The sequence below is a fragment of the Geospiza fortis genome, unplaced genomic scaffold (assembly GCF_000277835.1).
Source record: "Geospiza fortis unplaced genomic scaffold, GeoFor_1.0 scaffold16, whole genome shotgun sequence".
NCBI lineage: Eukaryota > Metazoa > Chordata > Aves > Passeriformes > Thraupidae > Geospiza > Geospiza fortis.
Genome location: NW_005054302.1, coordinates 14,174,058 through 14,198,245, shown reverse-complemented (window position 1 = coordinate 14,198,245; position 24,188 = coordinate 14,174,058). Strand labels below are relative to the sequence as shown.

The 24,188-nt window shown below is 40.0% G+C and overlaps 1 protein-coding gene across 1 annotated transcript in view; it reads left to right on the top strand.

Moving 5' to 3' along the window:
* Positions 1–24,188, top strand: part of DLG2 (discs large MAGUK scaffold protein 2) — a 911,187-nt gene that overhangs the window by 250,541 nt on the left and 636,458 nt on the right. The window lies entirely within an intron of this gene.

Sequence of the window (24,188 nt, the reverse complement as noted above, 5' to 3'; positions counted from 1 at the left end):
AATCAGATAAGTTAGCACCACTTCACAGTGAGAGTAAACATTAGAGAACCTTACTATTCTTAAAATGAAATTAGATAACCTTCTTTAAGGATCTGCCTTAAATATGACTTCTGGGAGACACCCTGAGCCCTGTGCTTGCAAGGGCCTGACTACCTCATTCCTTCTGACCTTGCTGTCAATAAAAAAATGAAAATGAAAATATCCCATTTACTCTTTTAATGGGTTGTAGCCAGAATAGAGAAAGATCAGCATTGCTTTCAACAGGCTTCTAATGCTTCCTGGTCAATATGAAGATAATAGTTCTCATTATTGTCTTAATGACTTGTCATCTATAGCTATAGATGTATATTAGCTATAATTAAATGCTCATATATATACATATGTACATATACTTATAAAATATGTATGCAAATATATAATACTGAAAGTGTCCCTGCCCAAGGCAGGGGATTTGGAACTAGATGATCTTTAGGGTCCTTTCCAACCCAAACCATTCTATGATTCTGTGATTCTATTAATGGGATCAAGTCTCTTTTTGGTCTTTTTGCACATTGCAAAATTTAGTTTGTACCCCATGAAAATATGAAGTATTAGATTTAAAACTAAGAATCTCTGCTCCTGATATAGTGTGTAATTATGCTGCACAAATGTATAATTATACATGTTATGCACTCCTGGAAGATAAACCTGTCAATGGATAGTAAACAAAGTGATCTAAATATTGTGATTATATATGTATTTTCTTTTTCATTATTTTCCCCTAAAATCCTCGCTAAATATTCACTTGAACCAGAAGACTAGATGAGGTGTTTCTGTGATCCAGGTCAGTAGCCATTCTGTCTTTAAACCTCATATTTTAAGATTATCTAATTGATCACAAGTTTCAGGAAGGACTATTTTCCATCATAACACAAGCTGAATTTGTATGCTCAGAAATTATATTTCCCCCCTTCCTTTAAAACACCAATGTTGAATGCAGTTGGAGACAGCATGTCAGATTGAGTAGGCCAATGCTTTGAGGGGGTATGGAGAATCCCCTGCTTTAAATTCTTGGCTGGTACATCTTAGCTAGCTAGTGAGGATTAAATATATCATGAGACTTGGGGACAGGACTGAATTTTCCACAAGTCAGATTAGAAGAAACCTTGGGATTTTTTCAGGCTTTATTATAGCTTGGACTATGGATAATTTCTTACCTAATCAATTCCTTGTTATTATTGAAGCCCAAGGTAACACTTTGTTCTTTTCTATCCCCTACCTATGGCACTTAATAATTTAGTTTTTCATGGGCTGAAATTATGTAGTTTAGCTCAAATTACTGGGCTCAGTGTTAGGTAAATGGAAGAAAATTAATGTCTTGTGCTACAGAGCTCAGTCTGAGGTGTCTAGTCATTCCTTCTGGTATTAAACATAAAACATTGCCTAAGCAAATTAATTTGGTCTGAAAAGTTAAAAGTGGAAGGAATTTCAGAAAGGTTGTGGAGAGTTTTCCTACAAACTTTAAAACTTAGTGTTAATTTTTGTTTTGTTCTGTTTCTATTTTGTGACTAACTCAGTTTGAAATCAAAAGCTTTCTCTAATGTTTTCTGTAATTTTTTTTTCATATTTTCCATTTAGTTAAATGTACCTGAACATGTAGGTTCAGAATATGTAATTCAATATTAACAAAAATGTCTTTTGAATGTGTAGTTCATTTTAGGGATAATTTGGGGTGAACCTTGCTATCAATAACTGAAGCAGAATTACCCATCTACTCCTCGGACAGTTAGCGTCAATTTGGCCACTGTGTAGTGGGACCAGGATGAGTTTTCTCATTGCTGTCATTCTTTGCCATGACAGTATATATTTATGATTATTTAAGTTGTGAGGTCCTTGTAGACCATAATATTAACTGCGCTGACTCTGCCTACCCAATAAAGAAAATCTTGCCAAAGGGAATCCTTTGTTCCCAGGCTTGGTGATACATAGTGCCTGACTCCCCTAGAGCAGGTATCTTCTGGAACTTGTGTATCTGCCCTGGGGACCTAGAACATTGGCACCTCTTAAAAATTGGTTTTCAATACAAAATACCAGTGCTCACAGTGCTGCAGTCCACTTCCTTTTACAAGTGAGCCACAGCATCAGCAGAAAATGGGGTCTGTATGAGATGTGCTCAGCACGTGGATGAGCTGGAGGACATATCCTTCTGGCTTAATCCTGGGGACGTGGTTTAAGATTTCCCCAGCTGCAATTCCAACTTCAGCTCAAGGAGAACAAATGTGGTTTCTTCTCTTTTTTTCCAAAAAATGCTGTGAGATATTTAGAACCTTGTAATATCCCAACCTGGGATCAGCAAGTGAGCAGAGGAATTAAGCCATAGGGAAGCAGCCAGTGTTGATTGTTTCCCTACTTGGATGGAGGAGACAAGTAGCTGGGAAAGAAGCAGCATTCAAAGATAGCTCAGGTCATGTTCTGGGTTGTTTTTTTTTTTTCCTTTCCACATAAGAAGCTAAATATAACATGGAAAATTCAGTGATGGGTTAAAATTCTTGGCCTTCATAAGGAGGAGTAGCCATCTTATAGTTTGTGGATATTGTCTTGATCCTGTGTCACAGTGGACCACAGTAAAATGGCTTCATCCACCTTTTTTCCCACTCTCCATCAAGAAGGCAAGCACAATTTGAGAACTCAGCTCATTCTGTATCCATTGCTTGGTTGTGAATTTGTATTAAAGAACTAGCTCCAAAATAAAGGGTAACATGCTTTGGAAGGAGAAGGCTGGAATTCAAGCAATGGTGTATTTTTTTATTAGAAAATTGCCATGGTTTTGCGTAATGTTTAGCAAAACTGGTTCATTTCAATCCATTTTAGAATTGATTGAAGCAAGATATACAGCACAATTGTAGTATAATAAATAAAATCATAGTATATTGACATATATTATTTAAGGTAAAGGATAATAAGATTTTTTTTTAGGGTTGCCAAGATTTTAAGTTCAATCATCAGTGTGCACACATAAAGCATATTCAATAGGTATAGTAAAAGTTAATTAAATTTAAGCATGTTATGATAGCTTGATTTGTTCCAATAAGGACATGTAGCCTGAAATGTATCTGAGGAAGGAACTCATACCTTTCTCAACCAATATGGGATGTACAAGAATATGTGGCCTCCTATGGCAGTTGTATAAGAAAAAAACTTACACAGAGTAAATGTTTGGTGAATGAACTACTTATTCTGTGTTACTTTGGAAATGTTTGTTTGGACCAGTAAATCACATCCTGAAGAAATGGCTTAAAAGACAATTGGGCAAGATTAAACTTGCAGTAGAGTTTAAGCAACTGAGTGTAAAGATGAATTGTTTAAACCACCTCCATGGCTCCCTAATCTTGGGCATAGTGAAAGAGCTGTAAAAGCCCTAGTTTCTGCCCATGGTCTATGTGTATGTGTGTGTCTGTTTCTGACAGAACCTTCATGTAGCTTTGCCATCTTTTCCACTCCAGTGTCATCTTCCTTCCTGGAATAATTGTTGGAGCTGGCTGGCTTTTTCTAACTAGGAATGATTAGATTGCACAGAGTCACAATTATTCTTCTGCTTGAATTCTTCTGCTTGAGTTCTGTTTGAACTCAGCAGTAGAAAACTCTGAGGAGGGAAACAAATGTAAAATTTCCCAATCCTGCAGAGCATAGGCACTTACTTTTACAAGTGAGCCACAGCATCAGCTGCCCTGCTGGCTCTGGGCTTCACCCCAGCAGTCCTGAGCCCCAGAAGCAGACAGCAAAGTCTGCAACTACTCTGTTTCACATCTATGCTATTAGAGCATGCTCCAGAACCCAGAAGATGCTGTGTCCCCTCTTTAAAGAGGGGTACAAAATTAGAGAAAGGGACTTAAAGCCTCATTCAGCATGTCAGAGTGAATCATTGTGAGTGTATAGGTGTGTAGAATAGCTCATAACCACTAACCGGTGTCAGTGGTTACTTGCCAAAGTAACACCCAGTCTGAGACTGAAGATGAAACCAAGCTGAGCTATTAGATGGAAGCACCTTGTCTCCATAAGCTCATGCACCTCACATCCAGCCAAGGTAACTTGGCTACCTGAAGGAATAAGTCAGAGAAGTCCAGGTTCTGTCCACAGCAGGATGGAGGTATAAAATAAGTAGGTGGGCTTAGTGCAGCATCTAGTGGACAAGTGTCCACATCACAAAAAACCTTGTGTTTCTGGCTGATTACTGAAGGAAAAATCAGCAAAGGACCAAGGAACCATAGAGTAGAGCAAAATCCAATTTAGCTGTAAGAAGCATTGCTCTTCCTAATGAGGCACACTGGCTAATGAAAGGAACTCATCCTAATATCATCCATTTTATAAATGTGAAATACACAGATAGGAAACCTGAGGCAATGTAGATTGACTTAAGTCAAAGTGAATTAAATCACTGGTCAGAAACATGAATTTAATCAAAAGCATGAAATCATAAGTTAAACTGTCTTTTTTTTTTTTTTTTTAAATTTTGTATGCATTTTATGTCCTAAGGAATCTTTCACAATTACTGGTCCAGTGACTTAATGTAATGCTGTGCAGACAGACACAGTTTTTAAAGAAAACTTGGTTTACCTTATTTCCTAGAGGGAAGGATGTACTGATACTCACACATCCATTGAATAAATTTGATCACTTATAAGATATTTTCTCTGTCTTAATTTTTTTTATTTTAAAATTAGATTTGAGTTTAACTGGTGGTTAATTCATTGAAAATATGGTGAATTGAAAATCTGATGTGTTGGTGTGTAACAGAACAGAAAGGTAACCCCTGGGATTTTCAAACCCACTGAGCAGCCAAGCCCTTCCCTTTCAATACTAGCAGTGTAGCTGAACTAAAGCAGACCTGGGAGCTAGTCTTGGCAGATACTTTTTTTAAAGTCTCATGTTTTTAGGTACTTTCAAAAGTGGGTCAATTGTTCTTTAAATTTTAGTTACTGTAGCTCTCATATTCTCCTATCTGACTTCTATTTGTAAGTTGTAAAAGAAGAACAACATGTTGGCTAATTAATTTCTGACTCTTTTTCTCAGATTTCAGTGGATTAATTCACATGATGAAAATATTCCTGTTGAATCTGATAATAAATAGAAACTCAAAGAAATGAAGGCAAATGCTTATTTACACAACAAAAGCAGAAAGTACTGGCCTTTGGAAAACATGTAAATATTTGCATACAGTCTTTTGTAAAAAGTACAATACAGAGTAATTTGACATATTTATGAAGATCAAGCTGTTGTAAAAAAAGCAGCATTTTCTCAGTTTCAGCTGTGCCATTATGGGAGAAGGTAGTACTCCTTAACTCATTCAAATCTGGGAATTAATAACTGTTGCAATACACTTTCTTATATCTTTAATTGGTTGTAATAATTGTAGTAAGCCCAGGTTTAGCATAAACTGTTGCGTGTTTGATTTTTAAATGTAATAATTTATTAAATTTTAAATCTTAACAGATCTACTTTTAAAAAGTTGTACGGTTTGCATTTTTAGTTTGAAAACATTGAACAGCCCTGCTGAGCACTGGGCTGTTATGGATCAGTGCCTCCTTTTCCCCATATCTTGTCCCTGGATGCAAAGTCTCTCCTCACCAGGGCCCCAGACACACATCAAACTTCATCACCAACTTCCCTCAGGCATGGGGAAGCCCACTGGCTGCAAGAGGGAATTTTATGGTGGAGGCTCTATAGAGGTTGAGTCCTGTTTTCTTTCTCTCCTCCTCTCACCTGTGAGCACCAGTGCGTGTTGTTCACTGGTTTATTTGGCACATCCTGGGAACAGGCTGCGCTCATGGGTGCTCAGCTCAGGTTGCCCCTCTCATTCCCTACCAACATGCTTTTGATTGTGTGCCACTTGTACCATTTCTCTTTTCTTATTTGTGCCTTTGTTGGTTTTGTCCTTCCATCCTTTCTCTCCCGGGGAGTTTTTCTTGTGCAGTAACAGTAGGACAGTTTGTTTATGGAAAGAGCATATGACTGTGGTTGCTTTCTATGATCCTCCTGATCTCTACAAATCTCATCCTGAATTACATTCTGTTTGTAATCCAGCTTCTTCGAGGTCATCCAAGATATGAAAATGCAGTGGTGTCAATACATCTGCATTTTTTTACCTCAGGCATGGCCATGGTTGCCATAAACCTATAATAAAATGAATAGTCATGTAAATGAGAAGTACTCATGGATATAATTTTAAGACTTTTGACCTGCCTCCTCTTGTATCCAGGTTTCTGGACAGCTAGATAAGTAACAAACTAGTTGAATGACCAGACTTGGAGGGCACTGGTTAGTGGGTCACTCTCTACCTTGATGGCAAGCATATCACAAAAATCCTTTCTAGGATCTTTGCTCTTTATCAATTGGTCTCTAGCAGAGTCTGGGGATGAGGAGCACATGCTCATCAGGTCAGCAAACACCACAATGCGGGGAGAAGTTGACATGCTTAAAGGCACGGCTGCCATCCACAGACCTGGATGGTCTAGAGAGAAAGGCCAACACAAACTGTATGTAAGCAGGAGCAGAGCCAGGCTATTCAGGAAAGTGATTACTTTCCTCTTCTCAAAGCTTGTTAAACCCCAGGCATCTTCCAGTACAAAGCAGATGTTTATTAAATACGAGCAAGTTTAGGAGATGCCCACTGAGATGTCAGAGCTGGAGCACTTTCCCTTTGAGGGGGGACAAAGACCAATCTTCATTCAGCCTTTAGGAAGGAATGGCTTCAAGAGCAAATAATCACTGACCTGAATGGCAAATGGTGGAAGAATGAGGGGAAATTGTCGTAGATTGAAATGAGAGAGGTTCAGAATGGACATAAGGACACATGGTTCATTCTGCAACAGCCCAACAGTGGGCCAGGTTTCCCAGAGATGCAGTGCAGTCTCCATCCTTTGAATCTTTCTGGACTTAACTGAAAAAAGCCCTGAGCAACCTCTCTGCCTTCATAGTTGATCCTGCTTTAAGGGGAAGTTTGGACCAAGGGCTGCCTGAGTTCCCTTCCAACATGAATTATCCTGAGATTCTGTGATCTACATTTTTCCTCATTAAATAATGCATGGCATAGAACATTCCTTGCTCCAAGTAAAAACATCCTAGTCTTCTATCTTCCTTTCTGTACAAAAAAAGAAACATTCTTAGAACTGTCAGATGAGAAATGTGTCTGTACTGAAAAAATGGCAATATATTGCTTTGTTCAAGAGAGCTGTAAGAAACCTCTACAGAAATATCTAGTATCAGGAACGGTCAGTTCATCATTATGTTCCTCTGTCGCAAGATATTTTTCAGGTTTTTCAGTAGAACAGACTAGCAGAATTTAAAATCAACCCTCCTTTGGATGTTTCTAATATAGCCCTCCTTAGAGGATGTTTCTAACCCGCCTAATTGCACAGAAATGCTTTAAAATATGATCCATGTGCATCCTGAGATCTCAAATAAGAGGGACTGATTATGGGTGGAGTTTCCACTTCTGCTTAAACTCCTCTCTAGGGCGAAGTTTCAACTTGTTGATACCACTGCATCAAAACCTGCCCAAGAGCAGTTGGTGGGAGACTCCAGATGGGAGTTTCTGGCTGTGATACTCATAATGGATCAGCAGCCACAGTAGTAGATATAATTCTCCCACGGCTCCTGAATCCTGTTCAGCTTCTCCTCTTTATGTTCCTGTGCCAAGATCTGACACAAGCTTCATGATATTCTGGCAGAGATGGGATGTGCCAGCAGAGAGGGAAGAGAAGACTGCCTGGGACATGGAGGGATAGGTACAGGTGGCAGGAAGGAACAGCTGACGGAGTCTCGGGATGTCAACCTATACTCATGTGACTGCACCATCACCTTCAGTTACACAAGTCCTGTAAATAGTTCCCTTAATTTAAAGACTGTTCAGGTTTACAGATGTAAAGACTTCCCAGATGGTTGTTATCCAAATATAGGACATGAAGTGGTGAGGAATCCTAGGGGCAACCAGTTTATCCTAGAAAAGTAATTTTTACCAGTAGCCAGAAATCTCATATGGATGTTAGAGGGAGGTTCAGCTGTGGTTTGCCATTCTGCCTTGGTGGTGAGGCAGTTTCTCACCTTTTGGCTCTTGTCAGTTCTTCAGCATGAGCCTAGCTCAGCCTGACAACTCCAATTTACAGAATAGCATCCTTTAAAGTTAGACAGCACCTAATTTCAATCTGCATAGATAGGTGGAATATTAATGCAAATATTTCCCATTAAAACCAAGTGTAGCTGTGTTTGTCCCTGGTACACGGAGAATTTGACTGTACAAGCATTGTTAAACTCTGAGGAGCTGCATAAATGCCTCTTCTTTTAATATTTATTCTCATGTGCTAGATTGTTTAAATCTGTTGTTGCACATAAGGATGCAGCAAGGGAAGTAAAACTGAAGCCATATATTGGTGTTATCACTAGCAATATTCGTCAAAAATACAAAAACATCTTTTTGTGAGGTACACAGGCAAGCATAAATTGTGTACTAATAGTTCAGCAATTTCTTTATTACTTCTCTGCCACAACTATAAAATAGCTTGTATATCAGACTGATGCCAGAAACAAGCACAATTTCAGGTAAACAGCTGTCTAAGTACTCTTCCAGGAAATTTATGTAACTTTAGCTCCTTCCTATGGCTGAAAATGCAGTAGTCTAATACAGACACCACTGTTGCATATCCTTAGGAAAAAAGGTATAATTATTGGTTGTGGCTGGCAGTTTATCTTATTCACGAAAGTGGTTTCATATTAAAATAATAGAATTCCAGCAATTCACTATTTCTGTTAATCATTCAGAGTAAAACAAGAATTTATATTCACAGCTGAATGAATTGCTTTTTTTAAACACTGTAATTTTTAATAATACCTGAAGATGAGTTACCTATATTTTAATTAATATATAGATAAATATATATTTTTCAACTCTCCAGAACAATTTTCAGTGGTCTGACTTTGATTACTAAGCCTTTGGGGGTGGCATTTTCATCTCACGCAGTATAGTACAAATTTAATTTGCAGCAATCACTAAATAAAAGACAGAAAATTGTGATTGAGATTCTAACATTGGTTGCTTGTACATGGACATTAACCTTTGAGAAATATAGGAAAAATTCATATGTTAGGAAGTGGCAGAAATAATCTGAGGGAGGTATTTATGAGGGGACAAAGATCTTTAAAATGACAATACTGCAACAGAGATAATAATAACAAAAGATAAAGACCACAGTCCTGCACATTCCTCTACCTATTTGAACTCATGGTCAAGTGACATCACATGTCTGTTGAGCATGTGGTTGACTGTGTCTGTGCTTTCTTCCTGTGAAAAATGTGAGACATTTTAATTTCATTTCCAGTAAAAGAGGAGTTTCCATAGATTAACAGTAAACATATGGGAGCAATTTATTTGAGTCAAAATCAATTGCTAAATTAAGGTAATTTGTCAATCAACCTGACCCTTCAGTGTTTTCAGGCTGAAAGCAGTCACAACAGGGTACTCTGGCAAACTACCTTTGCTGAAGAGGGCTCTTAGTGTTTGAATGTCCCAGAACAAGACAAGAGTAATGTCAGAGAATCAGAGAATCACAGAATTATAGTATAGGATAGATTGGAAGGAATTTTTAAATGACATCTAGTCCAATCCTTCTGCAATGTTCAGGGACATCTCTGACTACACCCACTCATTCAGAGCCCTCTCCATCTTGATCTTGAATGTTTCCAGGGATGGGGCATCTACCATCTCTCTGAGCAAACTGTGCCACTCTCCTTGTAAAAATCTACTTCTTTACATCTAACCTAAACTATGGCTCCTTCAGTTTAAAACCATTACCCTTAGTCCTATGTCATTTTGAGCAAAGGATTAGTGATAAACACCATTCTCTAATCCTGGAGATTCTGGTTGCCACCTCTCAGCTGCCTCCTAGGATTTGATTGCAATTCCTTCTTATGTATGAGGACCCATTGTGATAAAAATCCAGTGTCAGTGTCTCCATGTATATGTTTAGCTTCCCAGCTAATTGAAAGGGCCTCATCCTTTGTACATGTTGCATAATGTAAATTCACTCTTTGACTGGCTTTTGGAGCCAAACAAACATTCTGGGGCATATCCCATGACACAAAAGTTGCTAGAGAAGAAAGTGCACAGTCTGGAAACTACAGAGTTGTCCAGCACAATCCCAGGATGTTTAGGATCCCCATACACCCACAGACGAAACACGGATTTCTAGTGTCATGGAAACCTGTGGAAGATCAGACAGCTACAGAAGCTGAGCTGGATAGTGCTGCTGACCCCTTGGCCCTGGGACAGTGGAAGCTGTGGGAGAGATAATCTCAAGGCAAGAACAGCAGTGAAGACATCATGCCTGGTCACTCTAACTGCTCTGACGAGAGAGAATGTAACAAGGACATTGCTAACGCAAGAGAATGTAACAAGGACCTGATAACCAAAAAGATTGCATTACTATGGGAACACAGGGGCAAAGGGATCCCAGTGGAAAATTCAGCATGGAACTTAGAGAACTATAAATAATATGAGTGAGTAGTGTAATAAACTGGCTTTGCTAGGTCCATGTCTTTCAATCCCCACAGAAACCGAAGATCAAATGCTGTGGATGTGGTCTGTGTGAGTTGCAGGGGAAGAGCCCTGAAGAGGTTTCATTATGAAGTATACTGAATTTCTTGGCCGGAGTTGGATGCAGTTGGACATAAATTTTTTGTAAGCGTCTAGAGCATGTCTAGAAATCATAAACTTAACCAAAATCTTTTTTCATTGTCCAGACACTGAGTTTCACCTTGATTTAATTAAGAATTTATCAGGATTCTTTGATTTCTACCTAGAACCAGTGTCTAGGCCAATACCTGGTAGCAAAAAGTGACGACCATCATATCCATAATTCAGAAATATCTTAAGAACCTTCTGGGTGACCACAAGTCCATCAGTTCTTTTGGTGATTTTTTCCTCAATTGTAGAGTGCTTAATTTCCATCTTTCCTTAAATGACTTTCATGGTCACCTATTCCATAACAATACATTAAATACAGGAAAAGAGGACATAAAATTTTCTCATTTTTCCCATAAAGGAATAATTTACTTAACTGAAAAAAACGTAGTTGATACTCTAAGTAATGCTGTTCTTCAGAATCAACACTAATCTCCACTATGAAGCGATAAATGAGTGCTAAAGGCTAAGTAGATTATCCTAGGAAAGTCTCCTTGAAAGTCATTTAACAGCTAATGTTAAGGTCAAACATTTCCAGTTTCTCATGGCAGAAAAGCAGGCATCCTGCCTGATTTTCCTATTCTGAAACAATTTTAGGAGTATATCCAAATTGAAGGATTCTGCAAATGTCCCCTCAGAAATAACCCTTCTCTGACATTTTTCCTGATTTTGATTTTATCTCAATTTCATTTGGCCAGTATCTGCCCCAAGGAGAACAGAGCCCTCACATATTTGGGAGAAATAGGACACATTGTTTTCTTTTTGCTTGGCTCACATAAAAGCCTGACTATGGCACCCACCCTGCCCCAAAATAATTTTGCAACATGGTTGAGGGGGAAAGAGGACAGAGCTCTGGGACACATGTGGGCTATGTTCAGTCTCAAGTTCAGTTCATCTTCATTTCTTCAGTCTCTTTAAGCTCTATATTAAAGATCATCCTAACAACACTTACTGCATTTTAATGTGAAGACAATTTAAGATAACTGTCCTAAAAATTTTAAGCAGCTCCATGAGGGAAGTCTACAGTCAGAGGAAGTGATTTGGTCAGTCCTATAGGCGTGGCTGGCACAACCTGTTTTCCATTTTAACTCACTTTTCCACACTCTATAGTCATGCCTCTGGGGAATCATATTTCATAACGAGAAGCTGAACACTATAAAAGAGTGTGATTGCATCATGATCTGTCTTGAAAGCTATATTTTTTCTTTTCGTGAATGAAAGTGCTTTCCTTCCAGAGTGGAAAGGAGCACATGAATGTAGGCAAAGATGATGACTCACAGCTGCAAAAAATCTCACATGCATAACATTCATGAGCATGAAGACCTGACTGCATGTGGCTTCAGTTCTTGTAGGTGTGCACAAGCCAGCTGGGGCACTGATAGTGCTTTTACCAAGGCAGCCCAGCAATGAGCACAGGTGGTTAAACCTGCTCAAGCAGCAGCGCAAGGCTTTGGGTGGCCAGCCCTTACTGGGTAATGGTTCCCATGTCTATATTGTTTGCTGTCCTTTCTCTTAAGCTAGTTTATCTCCCCAGCTGGCACCTATTTTTTTTTTTTAATTTGCACTGTAATCCTGACTCTGACTGGTACAGCTATATTTTCTAAGGTTTTGTTAAAAGATATATTTGAGAAGTACTTTGGTCTAAACAATATACAAGAATGAAAAGAGATCGTGACTTTGCAGAGCTGTGAAGTGGGGCAGGTCAACAACAGGGGAAAGGGAAAGAATGGGAGAAGAATACTACTTCATTCATTTTAACAGCAAATGATGAAATTATTCACCCATTTTCCAGACGAAGGAAGGAAATTGGCAGTTTTCACATTACAGGAAGCTTTTAAAATGACATATTTAATCAGTAAAGTGACCTTAGAAATCTGAAAAGTAAGAGAGGCATCCTCTGTCTTTGCTGAGGTAGAGGAAGGAGCTGGAAGAGCCTGCCAGGTTTAGTGAGGATCAAACAAGCCATTCCAGACAGCTGGGTTGTTGTGTAAAACCACATTAAACCACACAGACTTTCCTGTCATACCATGAGCTGGTCAAGGCAGCGATGCTTGCTTATGTATTTGTTTATTTATTCAATTTACAAGACACTTTGGTCAGCACACTCCCTTAGGGCACTTATAATAAAAACAGTACATCAATTAAATAGCGATGCTTGCAGCACTGACAGAGTGCCTAACGAAGGACTTTGAATTCCTTTAGGCCTGTCCCTTTGGGGAATACTCAGCTTGTAGCTCTCACACATCTGGAAGGTTTGGAGGAAAAAACAGGCTGCCTGAATACATGGATGTACCTTGAAGCACAATTTGAAGGACAACAGGAGCTTCAGCTGTTGTCTTATTGCTGTAAGGGAAGAGAATTCTCCAGTTTGGAGCCCTGCATGAGAGAAACCTGAGATTTTTAAAGCTATTTATGTACTACAATCACAAGTAGGCCCTAGTGGGTGTTCTTACTTGCCCTGTTTTTTAATTTTAATTTCAAACTTGTTCAGCCTACAAGGGAAAATCCCACGAGGTACCAGAATGCATCTATCTAACTAAAAATCTGGGCCTGGGTTGAGTACTGCTACAGCATCAACAACCTGGCAGAGGGGCAGCCTCTGAGGTACCTTTTATAGCTCTTTAGTCAAGCACTCTAAGAGCTAAAAGTGTGATGTTTATTAAGGGTCCACCATAGAACAAAAATATGGTCTGAAGAGAATAAAGAGCAATCCAAACAAACCTCTTGTACCACTCTGTTAATACCAGCTCCCAGCCATGTTGCATGTCCCATGTGTCCCTGCTTCCTACCTATTGTCTCCATTTTATAGAGCCGCCAGTGGCCACAGAAGGAAAAACTTAGGACAACTGTTCTGTTTTCCTAATGGCAGTTATTTTAGGGTGGTGATGAATCCAGACCAGGTGTCCCATCTTGTCCTTCAGGTCATGCAGACTAAGTGGTCCTGGACAAGGAAAGTTTTATTTTCCTTTTCAGACCCTGACTCTCTGCCAGCAGGTCCAGAGGAATCCATGGGGAAGCCACAACCTGTCTAGATGCATGAAAAGAAGCAGACAGTCAAAATCTGATTAAACCTGACTCTAGACTTTTCTTCTCAGATATCTTTAGTCATAAAAGCCACCATTATCCTAAGGATTGGTGATTTGTTTTATAGCATTTCCAACTTGAAATACCCCTGAGGTTGGCTTTCAAAAGCAGATGTTCACTCTTATTTACAAGCAGAATACAGATGTTCTGCGCTGCCAGAGTCAGAGGAACCTATAGATGCACCAACAAAATCAGACCAAGAGACTTTTGGTCCTGGCACCCTAAAATCATGGTCTACTTCTGCAGCAGGTGACATTAGCTCAGCTTATTTTCTGCACCTGTAAATCTTGACAGGTGATGTTTATTTACTGAAAGGGTGTTTGCAAAGCTCAATTAGCTAATGCCTATAAAGTGCTCTGCAGAGATCCAGCACAACCACTGCTGGGGGCATAGCACTCCCCTTTCTTGCCAGGCTCAATGGGAGCACTGTTGCTTTAAAAAGGGAGCTTGTCCAAGCTCTCCTCCTCCACTGGATCTAAGATGGATGCTCCTGCTGCAGCAGAGCCTGTGAGCAGACTTTGCCCAGCCTGCTTTTTTTGTTTTTCCTGGAAGCTTGCTCCAGACAAGTCAGCTGCATTGCAGACTGAGCAGAAGCAGGAGGGCAGCTCTCCCCAGGTAAGCTACCACTGCCCCAAAGCTGCTCATTCCCGCACCTGGATGGGGCAGCACCAAGGATGCTGCCATCCTGAGAATTATGGTTCTCTCCGTCCGTCTGTCTGGCTGACTCACAACAGCTCTCAGCCAGGCAAGAGTCAAACAGCTCTGGTCCTGGGCTCTTTTGCATTCCTTTCCTGGGTGACTGGTGTGAATTTAGTTATGAGTAGGACAGGGAGGTTCCTGTTCCACAGCCAAAGCTGAGCTTGTGCCTGTTCCTTTGTGTTAGCATCGCTTCCATGTTGGCATTTCTGAATGTGCCTGTGGCACCATGGTCTTGGGGCCATGCTGTGCCTGGCAGCAGCCCCTTCAACCTGTGCTGGATGAGGAGATGGTCTTCAGTCACCACACAGAGCTGGGGGCTGGCTCAGGAGGGTTCTGCAGGCTCTCATAGGCCTGCAGTCACTGGGAGCAGTTTGAGCTCTGTTGGCTCCTTTCCCTCAGAAGCGCATTGATTTTCCACTTAGCTCCTCATCTCTGAGGCATTAAAAATGTCATCTGTAGAGGACTGTGCACTGGGCCCTCCTATAACTCTCTTAAGTTTGTCTTTATTTTGCCTTATTATTCCCATGGACTCTTTGGAGGACACATTTCCTTTGTATAACATCTTTTTAGGAAGTTCTTTCCTTTCCCCTTCCCCAGGGTGGTAGACCATTGGAGGTAGAAGGCATTCCCAACCAACACAGAGTTGGAGGTGTGTTTTTCCTTAATGTCTTCCATTTATAGAACTGTTCCCTTTGGCCAACAGTGTCAGACCCTGTTTGTACTCTCTAGCCCCAGGGATAGAGAGTGTTTGGGCAGTGCTGTCAGGGTGAAAAGTCCCTGCCCTGGCTTTAAAAGGCATTCTAGAAAGAGAAAGGTGCTGTAAAGGGACAGTGGTCTGTGCTGACTAGGAAGGATTGTTGTCACTGGCCCTGTGCTTCTCCCTGGACGTGCCCCCAGCAAAGCAGGTCAAGCCAGAACTGTGAGCACCAAGGGAGCTCTGTGACTGAGAGTGCCTGGTCCAGAGGTTCCTATGAATGAGAGAATTGATAGGATTCCCAGGCAACCCAGAGTTAAACTTGCTTCTCCTCCATCTGATTTTTTGTGAGCCACATGGCTTTACAGCTCATATTTAAGGCCATGGGAATGGGCATCAGCCCATGGAGGTAGAGAGAAGCTCCTGTCTGTGCCACACACACAAAAGCAACAACTTTACAGCCTTCTCCAGGTAACCTTTTCTTTTCCTACTGTGAAGAACTGGTCAGGTTACCAAGAAAGACACACAGGAACTGTTAAGAGAAGAAAAAGTCTTTCAGAAATCTTTTTCTTCAGCCAGGTGGCCCCTCTGGGTTGGAGTCAAGGGCAGCTCTCTCTACAAAAAGGCAATGGTGGGCATTGATGATTTTTCCTTGTTGACAGTGGTTGTTTCCCAGATATGGGGTGGATATATTTAGTAGAGGGATCTGCAGCCTCTGTACCCCTAAATACACTTAAGGGGATCCTGTGTGTCCACTGTGTCCAAGATCCACGGTCTGTCCTTAGCATGGTGAGGTTAGAAATGCCAGCAGAGAGCCCGCCAAAGTAGATGATGTCATATAGATGTTTTTGCTACAATTTTGGTGGAAAGCTTGATGTAGAATTTAGCTGTAACCACAACTGTATTTCTTATTTGTGAGTTTTTCTTGGGTTTGGGTTGTTGTTTTTTTACGGAATGGGAATTTCATAGCTGAAAAACCATTAAATGCCAAAAGCTGTGAGGATAGTGGCATTTGCCAGAAATGAGAACAGAATTTCCTGTTACAAGAATCTGAAGGAAATCACTGACAATCTTCCTGACTGCTGAGAAAATGCTCACTTTTAATGTCAACTGGCAAGTTGGGTACATTTATATGCAGAAAAAAAAAAGTAAAAAACCAAAAACATTGTCAGAGTTCAAACATCTGGTAACCAGAACCTCTTCCTCTATGTGTCAGGGAGAATTTCTGAGTAAAATTTCACAGAGGAACCCAAAGGTGTTCTTCTGTTTCTAGCACGTGTAGTGACAGCCTGGGTTCAACTCTAGCATGAAATGTGTATCTGCTTCTCCCAGCCGGAGTGCCTTCACCCTTAGCCAGAGCAAATCTTGCACACTATAATAAGGAGCAAGTAATGTAAGACTTTAAATGATAGGACTTAGATTTAGGCCTGGTCCACTTATTTTGTATTTATTTATGCCTGCAATTATAGCTCAGCTGAATGATATTTTTCAATCAGGATCACAGATTTTCTTTCAAAATGCAACTAATGTGGAAAATTCACTTCTCCAAAGTGTCAAATAGCCTGACCTTCTCATGAATTCTGATGTATCATCGATTTTATTTTTACTTCTGCTTTCATCAAGCACTTTTCCTTTATGCTTATTATTTCTCTCTAAATAGTAGTACCATATGACACAAGTAATAGAGGCTGGGTTCTGGTGGTTCCTCTCTGAGGCTGCCAGCAGCAGTCTGAAAGTCTCAGTACAAGAGATGGTCGTAGAGGTGCTGGTTTTCCACCAAAAGCCAGTTATGGGAACCACATTTGAAAATTAATCCAGGGCCTTACAAAATACTTCCAGGAAATGGTCAAGGTAATAGTAATGGGTTTTTACTTGTGGGTTTTTTTGGGGTTATTAATTTGGTTACAATTTTGTGGGGGGTTTTTTGGTGATTTTTTAAAATTTAGATCATGAAAGGATTTCACACATGACTATTAGAAAGTAGATTCTTTACTTGCCATCAGCTGGGTATGGTCCCTATCAACTTTGCATCTATGTGGGCCATTAATGATCACCAACATTTTAATTCTGTGTGATCCAAAGGCGGTGAGATTTAAGTTGTACGTGTATCTCCTCAGAAACCAGAAACCTTTATTGAAAGTGGATTTCCCCTTTGAAACTTTTTGGTGCTACAACACTCTGTACCCCAGCTAGTCTAAATCCCAGGAAGAATTGCTTCCAAGTGCTTTTTTATTGAAGTCCATACCCTTCAGAACACCAGAAATTATCAGAGGGATGTCATATGTAAAGCTCAAAATAAATAAATGGCCTGAAAGCAATAACATGAAGTACAAATATTAAGTGTTGCATGTAGTAAGGGATATCCAATTGCATGAATACCAAATGTATATTGATTAGCCAGAAAGCAGGAAAAAGTGTAATGGTGTAGAAATATATCCCAGAGTGAGTCTCAGGGAAAAATGAAAGGCTGTTGCAAAGCTAATGTAAAAAACTTGGACCTTATTTAGAGAAATACTGTAAGCGAGAGAGGAGGAATTGTTTTGCTGGGCAGTGTCACCATTGGGAAGCACACTTTGAGAGGGACAGGGAGATTTTAGAGGAAAACACCAAGGGCATTAGGGGTTTTATAGTGTATGAGCTATGGTGAAGTTTGAAATAATTAAGTAGAACAAGTTGGGATAATCAATGATCGTCTTCAGATATATAGAAGCTGTTTTTATAAGGATGGCTGAGATCTATTAAGCTACAACTTTTCATAATGGAAAAGAGACCAGTTAGAGAGGCTGCATAACTCATTTGTAAAGTCATGAGTGACATGGAGAGGACGAATAGAAGTTAACTGTTCCTTCCATTGCAACATTTTGAGAAAGCTGGTCGAGACATCAGGGCCAAAATTCAGAATAAACAAAAAAGATGAAATTGGAAGGCCAGAAAAAACTTCTCATCAATGGAAGTAGAATGGATTCAGGGGGAGGCAGGAAAACAAATGGAAAATTCCTGTGCTTCTTACTGAGGGAGTCCTTCTTGCACACAGGACATGAGTGCAGAGCTTGCGACCGCAAGGAAAGGTCTGTGGCCAAGCTGACGCCTCCATTCAAGGCATAAAGCAAAGATGTGTGTGGTGCAATAACTTCAGTACACGCTGACAAGCAGAGCTGGCCAATTTAGTGAAAGCAACCGGATATCAACACAAAATTCTCTGTAGACTAACCCCTCATTTGTCCCAGCAGCCTGGGTAAATAGTGCAGCTCTTAGTCCTTAGTGAGTTCTAGCATGTGGTTGCTAAACTCGCATTTCAAGCTCTTTTAGGTGCATGTGTATTACACTGTAAAAACTTAAAGGAATCAGTAGGCCTACATAGTGGCCTACATAATGGCATTAAAGTAAGGCATATATTTTCTAAATATTCTGTGTGCATGTTTTCACTCTGTGCCAGCAGGATCAAGCCTTTATTTCTCTTTAATTTGTCACAGAAAGCCTTAAAAATGCTAATACAAGATATAAATATGAATCTTCAGATAAGCAGAGCTGTTTTGGATCTGTTGAGGACTGTCAGCAATATGCTTGCTTTTCTCTTTCAAGCTGATATTTATTTAGAATATTTTTTCTCCCCTCTCTCATATTTTTGTTTTAAATTTATACCTGGCTGGAGAAGTTACTTAAAAAAATTATATGCAGTTGGTGACTTTGTAAATGATTTAACAGATCAAAATTATTTTCATAAATAATTCAGACAGTTTTTCACTAGTCAGAAATGTAGAACTATGCAGGGAATGTGGCTCCTTATAATGTGTAAACACTTACAAACATGAGTACTTTCTGTAAGAACATTCCCATTAACTTAAAAATCACTGTTATAGGATGGCATACTTAGAGATACGGGCATTTAATTAGAAGGCATTAATTCCATCTTCAGGTGGGGAGATTGAGTCATGTTTTCCAAGCTGCCTACCACATGTGAATTCTTGATGCATAGGTTTTTTCCAGAGCATCCAGTCTTTCTCTCTGCCTCCATGGTCAGATTGAAAGGCACTTGAGGAGAACTTTCTATCCGCATGTCCCTGTCATCTCTAGGTGAAGTGAACCAGCAGGGTCTGCTGTTGGCAGGAACCAACTGGTAACTCATCCTTGTCTCCGTACAGAGATTTGTGAAAATTAGATCAGTTGTCACAAGCCACTGTGTGAGATGGAGCAGATGCTGCTCATGACAGTGGAATAGGTGGGTCCCAGCAGTCCCAATGACATCTCACTGAAGTGGCAAATGTGTTTCTATACAGCTGTCTCTGGAGCTCTCTGTTCCATCTCCACCCCAGTGGCCCAGTTCATCTCCTCCTCATGGCAGGACCAGCCCAGACTTTGTCTACTCCTCGAGCCTTTGGACACACCAAAAAAAAATGTTGTCTAATCTCTGTTTCTAAAAGTGCATGTGAAAGTTAAATCTCATATTACCCCTTGGAACCAATTCAAACACAGTTTTGCATGAGGTCTAGGAAGATCACAAATTAGCAGCTCTTGAGCTGGTATCTGGTGGCTGTGGGGTCTTTCCTGGGAAGACTTCAACGATATGAGCTCACAGTCCAGAAGGTGGAACCATATCCTGGGCTGGAGTGAGGGAAGTGTAACCAGCAGGTTGAGGTAGGTGATTCTCCCCAGCTACTCCACTGTGGTGAGACTCCCCCTGGAGTGCTGCATCCAGCTCTGGGATTCCCAGTGAAGGAAAGGCATGGACCCATTGGAGCAAGTGCAAAAGTGATCAGAGGGTTGGGATGTCTCTTCTATGAGGAAAGGCTGAGAGTGTGGATTGCTCAGTCTGGACAAGAGAAGGCTCTGTGCTGCTGCTTTTCAGTACTTAAAGAGGCCTGTATGAAATATGAGAACAGGTTCTTCTCAGGTTCTGTTGTGATAGAACAAGGGATAATGGTTTGAAACTAAAGGAGGCTATATTTAGACTAGATATAAGGAATTTTTGTTTTCCAATGGGGTGGTGAAACGCAGGCACAGGTTGCCCAGAGAGGTGGTAGATGTCCCGTCGTTGAAAACATCCTGGGTCAAGTTGGACAGGGCTTTGAGCCACTTGACCTAGTTGAAAACATCCCTGCTTGTTGAAGGAGAGTTGAACTACATGGCCTTTAAAAGTTGCTTTCAACCCAAACCCCTATGATTACTGTTCCAGAGGGTGATGGGTTTTCAGGAAAACTAAGCCCAGAATTCTGATACTCACTGATGGAGAAAAAACAGCAAAATTAAGTGCATGTCCCATTGTATACCCTAAAATGACCAGCTCACAGAAAGTGTAGACATAGCTGAGGTCCTTGAAACCCCCAAAGTGGAGACTCTCCAAAGATAGAATAGCTGTAAAGACTTTGGTTTAGACTGAGGTGTGAGACTGTTTTGTTCTTAAGGAACATGTGAGACAGTTGTGTGCAATCATTTCTATTTTGATGGGGGATCTTTCAAGTTTTATATTTACTTTCTCTGGTTCCCTTTGTATGTGCTGCCTATGGTGCAACAAGCCTTTTTGCTTTTTCTTTTATCTGATTCTTTGAGAAGACAACTTCTCTTTAATCACTGTCAGACAGGTTTTGTTTTTAAGAGTCTTGATTAGTATTCAGGGACTTCAGAGAACAGCAAAGATGGTTTTGAATTCTAACATAAGATTAGAAGCAAGTTAATAATCACATACCTTGGCCAAGAGTTTATAGATCATCATGGTTTTCTTATATCTAATGGATGTTGTAAGGCTTAATGGAATTTTTAATGGTATAGCAATGGAACAAAAAGTTGAGTAGTGAAATCAGGCAAGGGGAAATACATAAACGTATACCACAGTAACCAAAACTTAAGCAATCTTCTCAACAGAAACAGCAGAAAATTAAGAAATCCAAAAATTAAGCATCATAAGATAGTCAAAGGTGGATACCTAAAATTTCTTTATGCCTTTCCATGTCTTTTTTTTTTTTTCTTATATTGATCTTTTTTCTCACATGATATGTCAGGTCCAAAGCTAAGCATTACTATTTGAAATAGCTCCAGTACAGGAGGAGATATATACACATTAAGCAAGGAAATATCATGCAAACATGAGCATAAAACTTCCTGAAATGCAACTCAATTGCAAGTTAATTCATCCATTTCCACAGAATGGTGCACTATGAAAGGCAGAGAGGTATCTTTCGAAAACCTAGAGCTGAAATATTGGCAACTTCCCGAGGGGCTGGTAGAGCAAGAGGGGTCTTATCAGACTGGCTGTGAGCAAGTGGCCGGATCAATGCACTCAAGTCCGAAGAAGGCTGGAGGACTCAAAAAAACTGATCCATGGACTCTTCATAGAGTAACACCCACAATTTGTGTTCTTCTGCATATTCCTTAGCACAAAAAATGTGGACATAGATTTTTCCAAATCCTTGCTCCTGCAGTATGACTGTGATTTAAATGCCTTTCCTGGCAAGTGGCAATATACTTGTGTGTGTGATGAGTGCTGTTGTAAAAAAAAGAAAAGATAAAGATCTCTGGGCAATTGTTTTCTTGTGACATTTTTTGTATGTGATTTTCACTTAATGGAAATAAATGTCTTGGCCAATTGCAACATGAGTTATTATTCAAATCTATCACTGGCATAAATCTTCCTTTTCTGAGATTTTCCCAAATGACTGTGTGTCAGGTAACTGTTTTTCACTTGAAAGCAATGATTAGCTCAAGTGTGAAGGGATGAATTTCGTGCCTTGCAAAATACTTGGGTGCTTGCTGTTTGGTGCATCTTAACACTGAAATGAAATCACAGGTGAAACCTGTTCTGGTTGAAAATCTGCAACAGTGGCAGGAGCTGGGGAAGAAATGGGAATTTTAATGAACAGATATGTCTTCCCTTTTGAAAACATGAGCCAGCTGAATGCAGTACGATCCGAATGATCCAAGAGGTTAACTGGCTGATTGTCTTTCCCTTCTTTGAAATCAGAATTTGGAACTAAATGCAGGTGATTTTAATTAGGCCATATGCATATTTATCAGAAATCACATTTCTGTGCTTGAGTTTGGTTTTCAATCAGGACATTGTGTTTAAAACATTGAAAAGTACAGATGTGATGCATCCTTCTCTTCGAAATGCTAATGATTGGTACAGATTGGGAATTACTGATCACTGAAATTGCTAACATTGGTGGCTATTAGAAGGGCCAAAATAGTTTAATAGCACAGATTCCAGGCATTTTATAGTAGTGTCTCCTAAAAACATTGCCATGCCACCCCCATCCCAAATTAATGCTTCTAAGGCCAGTGATGTAGTGTGCTCACACCTTAAGGTAGCACTGTGATTCATGTTTTAATGATAGTGGCTGCTGGCTGTAACTATGGAATGTATTGTCATGGAAACTACGCTTTTCTATATTTACACCAGTGCTGGTTATGCGAGAGACAGTGCTTGAAAGAAAAATCTGTATAATATATAGCTTAATAACAAGATAGGCAAGCTAGGAATAAACAGATCAAAGATTCAGCAATGTTACAGCTGCTGTTTGTCACCACAGTACTTTTCTAAACAGGCTCAGTCGCTGTTGAGAGAAGTGTTGCTGCGATGTCACTTTGGGCTCCTGGGTCACACAAACTCAGGTTAGGGAACAGCTGACTGAAAGGCATCCATGCAGTGAGCTCCCATGGCACACGGGCTGGCGTCCAGGCTGGTTGGGAGAGAAGTGTGAGTTGAGTGAATTAAGGACAATGGTTTGTAAGAGCTTGTTATTTGCAAAAAAGAAATCTTCACAAAAGGAACTGGGTTGTAACTCTGACTGTGGAACAGCTCTATCTGCCACTTTCATCTAGAAACTGCTATAATTTTTACTGAGCTTGGGCTCTTGCAAGTGCTAAGCTCAAAAATAGAGTGAGAAACAATAATCGGAAAACATAATTCCAAGCTGGAATTTAACTGCAAACCAAAATTGGATAAAAATAAAGTTATTGTATGGTGCAACAGTAGGAGCAAAGGTGAAGAAATTGGTTGTTTTGTGGCATTGAACTTTGCAAAGCAAGGGTAAATTATCCTGATGAAATTCTACTTAAAGTATAGATATATGCATACACGCACACGCATGTATCTGTACTTATATAAACACACTATATAAAATCTTAGTAGAACAGGTTGCCTAAGTTAGGGTCTGCCATCTCAGGCAGCTTTATAAAAAAGATCCTGTGCTATTCATCCTCTTGTACTGCTTGATCTGGCTTCACACCGGGGCCTCCATTTGCCATTTTCTCTGTTCTGTTGTATAACAAATTTCTACTTCAGGTTTGTTACAGAAAACTGTTTCAGTTGTGACTTAAGAACTCACTTGTAATTGCCAGGGAGACAAGCTGCTCTCATTTCTTTAGGAAGAGTTTCTAATTTGATGGGCAGAGCTTAGTGAGTCACAGAAAAGCAGGGTCAGGGCACTGTGGAACAACTGCTTGGTTTACTCTGCTATCAGCTGTGAAATCTTTAAGGACATCACTTTACTTTCCATATCATGGCCTTTTCATTGTGTATTTGCATCTGCCAGGACCAAACCTAAACCTGGAGGATACATTAATCCAACTTTTGATATAAATAATCCTCTTAAAAAGCACAGCTAGTGATTTGTTCATCTAAGTGCTTTATTATGCATTTTCAGCTGGTGTTGCTTTAACTGAAGGAGCAGTGACAGCTGTAACAGAATCCAAAGGAGTATTATGCTCCCAAACTTCTTATTTAATTATTGCTTTTCTGGTTTACGGCAAGATGTTTGCAGGTTGCAGGACAGCAGTACTAGCTGGAGACAGTTACATTGCCTCCAAAGCAGAGTTGAAAGAGGCTTGACTTTTTAGCTTCATGCTGGTGCATTTTCTGTGTAACTTCATATCTTTATTCAGTGTCTCCTGCAATCCTTCAACCTGTCTATTTGTAAATTTGTGCCTGGAGAAAGCTCCCATGTGGCAAGCCGGGATTGGATAAATGTTGCTTGTATTTCTCTTATTACAAACTCCCAGCATCTG